Genomic DNA, 10,919 nt, shown 5'->3' on the forward strand with positions numbered 1-10,919 from the left:
AAAAAAAAAAAAAAGATTTTTCATAAGTGGATAAATTGTGGTTCAGATATCAGGTCCTAAAGAACATTTTTTGTCCTCGTGGTAACCACTCATTGTCTAGAAAAATTACCATGGAAAATGGAACCAAGATGCCTGGCTCATGGTTAAATAGACAATATTCAGAGTAAGGTGTGTCCATTTTATTGCAGTTGATTCCAGTTATACCATGATTCAGCAGAAAGCAACCAGTTTCTTTTTTTTTGTACTTCCTTTGATCCTGAACCTTTTGAATACTGCCCAAAGCCTCATCCTCATCAAAACTGATTTGAGCCTTGCTTCCAGTCTCCTATTAGCTGACATTGTATTATTTTTATTTTTATTATTTTTTATCTCAAAACTGGAGTGTTCTCCCTGGTGGTGCAAAGGGTTAAAGTACAGCACTAGGAAGCTAGCCGAGCTGGCCACAGCTGCGTTAGCATGAGTTTGATCCCCAGCCAGGGAGGTGACCACATGGCTTGGCAGACCTCTCCTGACCTACCTGCTGCTCCCCTCAGCAGTGTACTTCATCAATCTGCCTGTTCTGCTCCTTACTCCGCCTCTGGTGAATCCTCTCACCATCCCTGCCCCTCTGGCCTGTACCCCAATTCTGTATGCAAAAATAAATAAATCTTAAAAAAAAAATTGGTGGCATGGTTATTGGCTTCAATGCCACTGGTCAGTGGGCCCATATTGGACAATAGATTGATGTATACAATTACTCATGTAGGTAGAGCCCTGAGGCTTTGAGCTGGGCATTCGACTTGGAACCGGAGATGGGTGCCCTTCTAGTAATTTGGGGTCCAGCAATGGGGGCTGGCCTGGAGAGCAGTGTCCAGCTGATGGCCAGTCAGTGCACAGGGGGCCTCTGATCATCAAGTTGGTGGAGAGCATGCCAGAGATGGGAAGCAAATAGCAGCCAGGGAGAGATGTGAGAGAGATGGACAATCAAACTGGGGGTGGGAGGGAGGAGAGGGGAGATGACATGGGATGGGAGAATGTTTTCAGCAATGACATCTACACTTTTTCAATTGTCCTCTCTTCTTCATAAAAAGTTTTGAACTTTATTGCAATATTTGTGTTTAACAATGAAGTTTATACATTTACTGCTTGATAATAGTTGTTAAATATTGAATAGAATGATTTTTCTCTTTTTAGACAATGTGATACAAATAGAGTTCATGTTTTTCTCTCATGCCCCTGGGATCACCCATCCCATGTTGGAGAACACCCTGTGTAAGGGGGTAAGAAACTGCACCTGGGCCTATGGAGGGTTGCTGGACCCCAAGTTATTAGAAGGGCTTCTAAGTGGAGGTAAGGGGCCGATGACTGCTTTAGGGTCGTCCCATTGGGTTAAGTGGGTTAATTCTGAGAGGTAACTGTTTTACCTCTCAGGGGCTTAAAAGTCAGCATTCATGGTGAGTGTCAGGTCTGCTGATGACATTAAGATGTCAGTGGGAGCAAGTCAGTGACTGGGGAAAATGGGAGCTTTATCAGCCATCAGAGAAATGATAGATGAGGAACAAAGTGAATGAGAAGAAAGAAAGGGAAAAAAAATATATATATACATAACAGTGATTTCCAGCCTGTGCTCCCTTTAAAAAGTATTTCCAAAATTTCAAAAGGAATCCCTTAGCCTCCCCTATTGAACATTTATCCATGTTAAGAAATCATTTTTCTCTGCTTTTATCTGAAAAGCTGTCAAGTTCACATGGTAGTTTCACGCTGGTCAGAAGCTCTTGATTGATGGTTATGAATATCTTTGATTAATTCAAAGGCAGAAAACTATTTTAATTATCTTGGTAAATGTGACTTATTCCATGGCCTTGTTGATATGAGGGGCTGTGGGAGAATTAACAAAAGGGGTCCTTACTGGAGCAAGCACTAAACTTCTACAGTTTCTGAGCTACCCGTTAGGACACTGTCAAGGGCAAGGGACTTTGAGAAACTTTATAGATGTATTTGGGGTCTGAAAACATCTCTGAGAAACAGTGGCCCAGAAAGTAGAGTAAATGTGAATTAATGAACCTGGAGATGAGATATCACACCTTGTCCTGCTGAAATGACATAGAGCTCTGGATGGTCAAATCAGACCCTCCTGAAACGAGACCTTGTCTCCTATCAAGATTTATGAATAATTTGAAGAGTGCAGGGGACACAGTGAGGTGAGGAGGGGCCTGGGGCCATTAGAGCAAATCATAATCCAGATTTCCATATCAGGTCCTAAAACTTACCTGTGACTACATTATTTCCAAAGAAGGGACCTCTCTATTTTATACTGCTACATAGCTTATGTAACAAAAGTTACCCACGCTCCATAAATTCAGAGATTTCCATATTTATTGACCATAAACAATCCTAGACACTCAGATAGACCAGGTACATCTGCTAAAAGCATCCCATAGCAAAGGATTCACTGTTAGTCAACACACTTGGTTTCTTGCCAGAGAGCTGTCACTGCCACGTCACTGCCTCCTGTCACTAGGAGTGTCTTGGGAGGCACACCTCCTCCTCCTGCTCAGCCATTTCAAACCATGATGTATCTACTGTAGTCACAGGCAATGGTTCGATGGTCTCTGGTCTTAGTCATCTTTAATTCCTGGTGGAAAGTGAATGAGATGAATGCTAAACTTTAGGAAAGACACAAAATAGCTGTTCTTCCCATCCCAGCCTCTCTCCACAGAGTAGGTAGACTTTAAAAACAAGTGTGTTATGGGTCTCTCCCTACCCCTATTCCTTCTCTAGCTCCCGTTACTCTTAGAGCAATGTTCCAAATTCGTAGAGTGGGCTTGCATGCTTGCTATGTGCCTGCCTTCTCGTCTCTTCTCCCACCTCTGGTTCTCCCTCTGATCTCTGGCCTCCTTACAGTGTTCTTAGTGATCTTTGTTCCAGCCCCAGGGCCTTGGCACATCGAGTTTCTTTTGCTTGGAATGCCTGTCCTGGTTAAGTCCCATTCATCCTGCAGCTCACAGTTCATACTGACACCTCTTAGACCTTCACATCCTCTCACTTCCACACCAGATTTAATCCAGCCCCTCCTGTTGTGACCTTTGAGAACTGACCCATGTGTGCAGATGTAATCTGACAGGATCTCACCTTGTCTCACTGTACATGTCTCAACCCCAGCCCCACCCCTGAGGTCAGAGGCCCTCTTCAACCCCCAAGGGAACCCACATATCAAAGTGAAAGTGTAGGTTGTTCCTAGTCAAGGGGGCTACAGCTATGAATAAATTCTTCCCCATTTTATTACCTGGGTAGACACTTCTGAGCTGCTTCTTAGGAGTCCCAGCCAAAGTGAGCCCCTGGCCGACTCACTAAGGAAGTCTAGTATCAGCTTTTTCCCCTTTCTCCCCTCCTCTTCTTGACCTTCTCTCTGCTATCACCTCCCAAACAAACTACCTGCATATGCCTTTGTCTTGGGTCTGCCTTTGGGGGGAACCTGGGCTAAGACATAGGTCAAATGTCTCCTCCTTAGGGAGGCCTGCAAGCAACCCAGATTAGTCGGGCCCCTAGTATCTGTTCTTACTGATATATGCTCCCGAACTTTTGTTCTTAAAATATTGTTTATCCCTCTCAAATTCAAAAGGCTAAGCCCCAACCCCCTAATACTATAGCAAGTGACTGATTTAGAGATAAGGTCTTTAAAGAGGTTTGTTATTGATTTACAGTAAGACATATGTATTTGTTCTTCAACCCTGTTCCTAGTACAGAATTCCTAAAACACTTGGAATTTCTTCAGTAATGAGAGCGATAAATGTGTCTTTTTCTTGGTCAATGAGGTGACTTTAAGAGCCTACTAATGGGGCCTGGTTGCAAGTAAAGGCAACTCTGTGGGCCTTTCAGTACTGCCCCCCACCTTTGGGGAAAGGTACAGAGGCTGGAGAATGGCCAGTGGTCCAATCAGAACCACCATAAAAGCACAAAGCACAGGGCTCAGAGAGTTTCTCGGCCAGTAACTGTGTGGACATTCAATTCAGGGAGAGTGGCACAGCCACAGAGGCGTGGGAGTGTTACAGGGCAGGGAGAGGGGCACCCCTGAATCCCCAAACCTGCCCACTCTAGATAGGTTCTGCCACCCACTGCATCAAGAGAAAACATATAAGAGCTTTAATGGAAAGAGACGTTAATACAATTAGTGTGAAATACAGAGAAGACAAAGAATATAGTTTCTAAACCCAATGCCCATAGTTACCCATCCCCTCGTGGGTAAAAGTCTACCCAAAGGGATTGGCCCGAAGCAAGGCCTGAAAGCTGCTATAAGTCTAAAGCACCTTCTGGTGGGGACCCGTAGAAAAGGGTCAGATATGGCCAGACAAGTCTGGGAGGAAAAGAGCAACATCAAAATCACGATAACCGCTGCCATAGTCAACCTCCCCACAGGTCTGTGCGGGCAGAGAAACAGGATGTTCTTCACGTGTCTCTCTGCTCTGTGTGCCTCTCTCAGGTCTCTGGTTCTCCATCCTGCTTCCTTTCTCTTCAATCTCCACTCCAGGTTCTTCTCCCTGCTCAGCTCCACCCTCCTCTGGATGGGGCAGGGAACCTGGAACCTCCCCTTTTTCCTAGGGACCCCCTGTTATAGGAGCTGCACACCTTTCTCCACTCCCTAGCACCTCCTCCATCAGTTCTGTTAGCTGTGAGCCACTCTAGCAAGTTCTTTAGTGCTAAGGAGGGGTTCCTTAAACCTCATCTATAGCCAATCAGTCAGAAGCAAAGTGACTACCTGGCAGCCTAATATATGGTTAATGCATAAGTGATCATTCTAGTAAAATCTCCTAGTGTGCCATGAGTTCAGGGTCTGTGCCTACTTTGCTTGATATATTGCACCTCTTGTGCTTAACACAGTGCTGGCACATAGTAGGTGCTTAACAGATTTTTTTTGTTGTTGTTGCCTAAACCAATGAAATAAGTGGGAAGCTTTTGAAGGGACAAAGGCAGTCACTGGGTGCAGAGTAGGACCGGCCATATTAACACAGATGAATCCGGGACCACAAACAGGGGCAGGGAGGATGTGAACCACACCATAAAGAATCTCAAAGGCTTTGGAGTGAAAGAACAGTTCCCCTACCCCACCGGCCCCCAACCAAGTCTTAAGTGGAATTTATAAAATGTTAAAATAGAGCATTTAGGATATGCCATACCTTTGTCTAATGACAATAAGTACATTAGCTTACTATGAGATACTAATCTGAAAATAAGAGATGCTGCTTGTGTGTGAGGGTCACAAAGTCCAACCATTATTGAGTTTGTTCTGATGATCTAGGGATGTCCTCACTATTGTTCTGGTGCTGACCTCTGAGACAGCCCCCTGGTTGCAGGGTAATTAATAGCCTTCAGGGAGGGGTGTTATTGGATGAATTTCACACCCTGCTTCGACTCAAAGCTAGCATTGTTCCTAAACTGATGATAATCTGATCACCATCTCCTCATTTTCGGTGATAACAGATTCTGCTCACATGATTTTATTCAACGTTCTCCTACCTTGTCATTGTTATTACTCCCTTTTTAAAACATCAAACTGAAGCTTGGAAACTTGTGCCATCACATAGCTAGCAGGTTAGGAAGGTAGGATTTGAACCCAGGTTTTCTGACTGCATTTTATTTCTTTGGGGTCCGAGGGTGGGTCCCCTGGAAGCAGAGCTTGAGGCAGGGGTCTGTGAGCAGGAGGTTCAGGGAGCACCCTCTTAGAGGGAGTGAGGGACATGAGGGACAAGGCGCTCTGTGAAGTCTCATTCAGCCAGATCAGCAGGGACGCTCGCAGTGGAAGTCCACAGCAGACTGGTCGTGTGTGTGTGTGTGTGTGTGTGTTAGAGAGTGTGCAGACATGTGTGAGTGTGTGCACACATGTATACAGTGACCATGCCAAGTCCAGACCAGGATGACTGTTTCCTTTTTCAGATTAACACTGTTAATCTCAAACGAATGCGTGTTTCCCAACGAGCAGGTTCATTTAGTGGGACAGCAGGTCCAAATGCCAGTTTGAAGAACAGAATAAGATGGCACAGAAGGAGCTCAGGGGCCACGTCTCCCTGGGAAAGCTGAGCTACACAATTATATCTTTCCTTTTTTAAAAAAAAAAAAGATTTATTTATTTATCCGTACAGAACTGGGGGACAGGCCAGAGGTGTCGGGTGGTGTGAGGCTTCACCAGAGACAGAGTGGGGGAGCAGAACAGGCAGATCAACGAAGTACACTGCTGAGGGGAGCAGCGGGCGGGTCAGGAGAGGTCTGCTGAGCCACATGGGATCACCTCCAGGGAGGGCGGGGATCGAACTAATGTGGAGGTGGCTTTAGCTTCTTAGTGCTGTGCTTTAACCCGCTGCACCACCAGGGAGGGCCCACACACTTATATCTTTCTAACTCTCCCAGCACTCTTCCTCCATTTCTGGTTTGGCTGATATATCGCAAGGACCCCTAGGTTGTACCATCTTCAGGGACAGGAACCTCTGTCGGGTTGGGAATCCCACCAAGGGGAGGTGGGCACTGGGCTTCCTTATCAGCTGGTAGCCCTCTCAGGGCAAGGGCTGGGTTTCCTCTCTGGCAGAGTGCTCTGGCGGGGGAGATGCAGGTCTCACACTGGACGGAGCATTCCTGGGGGCAGATGTGCCTGCCAGGCACACCTGGGAAGGTGAGGCTGTCTCTGTGAAACAGGCCCAGTTGTGGGGAGAGTGATTTCTGCCATTGCCCTTTCAGGATGTGAAAAGCTGGGATGTTCATTTCCAAAGCTAACTCCTTTCTGGGTGAGGGAATCTGTAGGCTGTTTAATTGTTTCCAGCAGCAGCATTTCTTCTTAGCCTTTGGGTCTTTCTTTGGATCAAGAAGCAGAGGAGACAACGAAGTTCATGGCATCCTTTGAAGTGAAGGACTATGAATGGTCTGGCACTAGCTAGCTGCCTGGGCATTGATGGGCCCAGGTTCCACACTGGCAAAAAGCCCTCTGGGATGTGGCATAGCTTTCCTTCTGGTAGGGGAGAAAGCAGAGGGTCCTGGTTGCACGGAGGAAGGAAAATGGAAATGACCCTCTTTTTTTAAAGTTTGATTTATTTGTGCATACAGAAGTGGGGTACAGAGGTGCAGGGGCAGTGAGATGATTCACCAGAGACAGTGGGGAGCAGAATAGGCAGGTTGAGGAAGTACCTGCTGAGAGGAGCAGCAGGCGGGTCAGGAGAGGTCTGCTGCACCATGTGGGTCACCTCCCGGGCGGGGATCGAACTTGAACCCAAGCTGGCTGCAGCCAGCTTCTAGTGCTGTGTTTTAACCCACTGTGCCACCAGGGAGGACCGAAAATGATCCTCTTAAGAGGAGTGCTGTTGCTCCAGGGCCAGGGGTTAGGGCTGCACACTGAGAGCTGGACATACTGTGATGAACTTGGTGGGGAGATTGGTGGTCCCATGACAGTCTCCCCTCTCCCCCCATCTAAACTGAGCTCATAACCTCTTGTGGTCTCAGGGATCTGCTTTGTACTTCAAACACCCTATCATGTGTCGCCCTCTGTAGTCAAAGGACAACATTTATGTCCCCATGTTGCAGATGAGGAAACTGAGGGTCGCAGGGAGATGGGATAACTGGTCCTGTGGCCTCTGCAGGTAGGAAGTAACAGGGGAGGTGCAGGATCTTCCTGAACCAAGGCCCCTCACACCATCTCTACGTGCCATTGTGCTTAGTGAATAGCCAGTACTAGCTGATCACAGGGCCATTGGATGTTTCCAGCATGTCAGGAGGGGCCAGAGGTGGTAGGGAGAAGGACCCCACCCTGAGAATCAGCAGATTTTATCTACTAGCTGGTGATTTTAGGTGAGGCAGTCACTTAGGGTCATTGAAAGTCAGCTTCCTCATCTCTAACAATGGGGTCTTCCTGGCCTTACAGCTGACAGGCTCAGTGTCTGTGACGTTCTGGTGACTGAGGGTAAGTCCTATAAGTCTGTTTCCATCTAGCCACCTGAATTTGGGTAACCTCTGAACCTCAGCTTTCTCTTTTGTCAATTGGGATAGTTTTAAACCTATGTGCTAGGGTTGTTTTGAAGATTTTAACATAATGCCTCTTTCAGGATAACTCCCCAACATTTGCTGAGCTATAGTTTGGTAGGCCTTCTTTTATGAGTGTAAGCTAGGCATCAGCTGGGGTTTCTTAGGACCCTAAGGAGAGGCACCCATCATAATTCCCACGCTCCCCTCAAGATTTCTGGGCATAGACATTAGTATGAGGGTCACTGGAACTGGGTGGATGGCTCAGCCAGAAACCACCTGATGTCAGGGTGTCTTTCTGGTAACCTCCCCTCTCACCGCTCCCAGATCTCACCCCACCTTGCCTTTCTCTTCTCAGAGTAAAGCTGGTGTCACTTGCTCTTGTGGCTCCTTCCCATGGCTCCCTCTTGTAGCACCCCCTCTGTGGCTGCCTGGCTTTCGTGTCCTTCGACCCTCAGGGTCCAGGTCCCGCAGACAGTATATCAAAGGCTTTTTTCCCCCTAGACACAGTTCCCTCCCTCAGAAGAATTCTGGTGCCAGCTGTTAAGATAATGGATTTTCCCACTCCACTATGTGATGCAAAGCATCCATTGAAACCTGGTGTAAGAGCTTAGAGTCAGGAGGGACCTTAAAAGTCTGCTGAATCCTTTGTGCTTTGGCCTTGATGGTGTGTCTGCAATAAATTAAATGGCCATTCTGGAGAGTAGGCCCTTCTCCAGCCTGGCCCAGACAGGACTGTGGCTCCGGCAGTGGGACAGGACAGCAAAGGTTCTGTGTTTCAAGGGGTGCAGTTAAAACAATGAGAACACTGTTCCTCCCTCAGAGGCAGCTCTCTAGCGTACCTGGGCCTGATATGGGGGAGAAAATGATTTTCCCTGTCTTCCTGGGAGTCCAGCCAGGCTCTGGCGTCATCCCCCAGCAGGTTCTGTCCTGGCTGCAGTGTTAAAATCTCCCCTGTGGACCCGAGATGTTGGGTTGCAATACAATTGCAGCAGGAGGGACAATAAATAAGCCAATTTATTTTATCTCACCTGCTTGGAGTTGGGGTCTTTCTCGAATTGAAACAAGCAATTTTATGCAAACAATATGCAAATCAGACCCATCCTGGATTAATAGAAAGGAAATTGAAGCTCTGGGTTGTGCCCAGGGCCTGGCACTAAGTGTGGTGTGTTGTGAGTCTCAGGATGCTGTGCAGGGAGGGTGGATAGAATCACCCCAGGGCTGGTGTGCATATTCTGAAGTAAAGGGTGGGGTGGGGGGGAGTGTGCTTCTGGGGAGGTCTCAGGTGACAGGGCTGTGTCTGGCATTTTGAAGGGTGTTCTCAGGGTCACCCCTGTTCCCTCACTCCTTGCCCACTCTTCTCAGCAGGGATCTTGCTTGATTCAGTTGTGTATCTCTTGAGGGGCTCTGAAAGCCCCCCACTCACCCACAGTCTTCCTGCTCCCTTCAGGGAGCCCATTCAGGGCTCATTTCTGCTCTTACTAGTCCCCATAGAGGGACAGACTGCATCTTCCCTTGGATCTGTCTTCCACAGTTCTTCAGAAAAGCTTCCCTAAGTGTCTACCTCAAATCCTTCCAGTTGCACAATAATCTATGTCTTCATGCTATGTCCTAATGGGAACAGATTAGCATAAAGGTCCTTGTCTGGCTTCTTGTCAGCATCACCCAGAGAGATTTAAACACAGTGAGATTCTGGTTTGATTGCTCTGTGGCTCACATGGGCTTCCGGAGATTTAAAAGCTTCCGTTGAGAACTTCTGGCCTAACAGGCCTTTAGGCTTTACAGAATAATTTGAGAGTGGAGATTCAGTGCACTCGTCTTTCCTTGGAATTATAAGCACCCTGTTCCCTGAACACCTCCTAAGTGAAGGTATCTGAGCTACGTGTTCTCTTGCCAACCCTCTAGCAGGCCTTCAAGGTACGTAGAGAAGTGAAATTTCTTTCCCGAGATCACACAGAGGGGAAGCAACAGAGGCCTGCCTGACCCCAGACAGCCTGTTATCCTTGCTGGAGGCTGGTGCCCCAGAGCAGGGAGGGAGTGGGACCTTGTCAGGACACCTTGTGGGAGGGAGCCAGAGGCTCTAGGCCTGAGTTTACTGCTTTCTAGCTTTCTGACCATGGGCCCAAACCTGTCTGGCCTTGGTTTTTCCATGTTCACTATCAGACTAGCAACAGGGTGTGAGGACTAGGTGCTTAGAAAACATGAAAAGTGATACCCACAGGGACGGGTTTCCTCCTTCTTCCTCTTTTCATTGTTCCACTGCTCACCCCTTTCTCAGCCCCCCACCTGAATCCAATACACACAGGTGTTTAGCAACTTTGATTCTCTTGGTCTTCTCTCTCTGTACCCAAGGAATATGCTGCTTCCTTGCCACTGGACAGAACACAACTCTGTCTCCCTGAGAGAGCAGGGTGGGAATTAGGTTAAATCATTTAAAGTGACTTTTAATTTTCAAATAATTCTAATTTGCATTTGTGCAATTTACTTTTCCTCTCTCTCCATTCTTCTTCCCTACCCCCACCCTCATTTCCCAGTCTTGTTCGTTTGTTTGTGTATTCAAAAGTTAGGATATTCTCCTCCCTCTCCACAACAATTTGCTGCTCCTAATGGCAGCTCGCCATTTGACTGAAAATAATCACAGATTGTCAAGTGAAGGCAGGAGACAAATCTGCTGACTTGGAAACTTCTGAAAGGCAACTTTGGCCAGCCCTGCAATCCCCCCTTGGGAAAGGAGAATGAAGGAAGAATGCACATAGGTTAACTTGCAGTTTTCTGTAAGGCTCTCTGCACGGGTGCATAGAGGTTGGAAGGAGTCTATGTGTGTCTCTGCTCTTTGGGGGCGCCAAGGGCAGACCCCAGGGCCAACTGCCCAGGGCTTGGAGTCGGCACACTGGGCTTAAGTCCAGGTGCCACAGCTGCTTGGAGCTGTCCCACTGCAGGCA

This window comes from Condylura cristata, unplaced genomic scaffold (genome assembly GCF_000260355.1).
Source record: "Condylura cristata isolate star-nosed mole 26May11 unplaced genomic scaffold, ConCri1.0 scaffold00023, whole genome shotgun sequence".
NCBI lineage: Eukaryota > Metazoa > Chordata > Mammalia > Eulipotyphla > Talpidae > Condylura > Condylura cristata.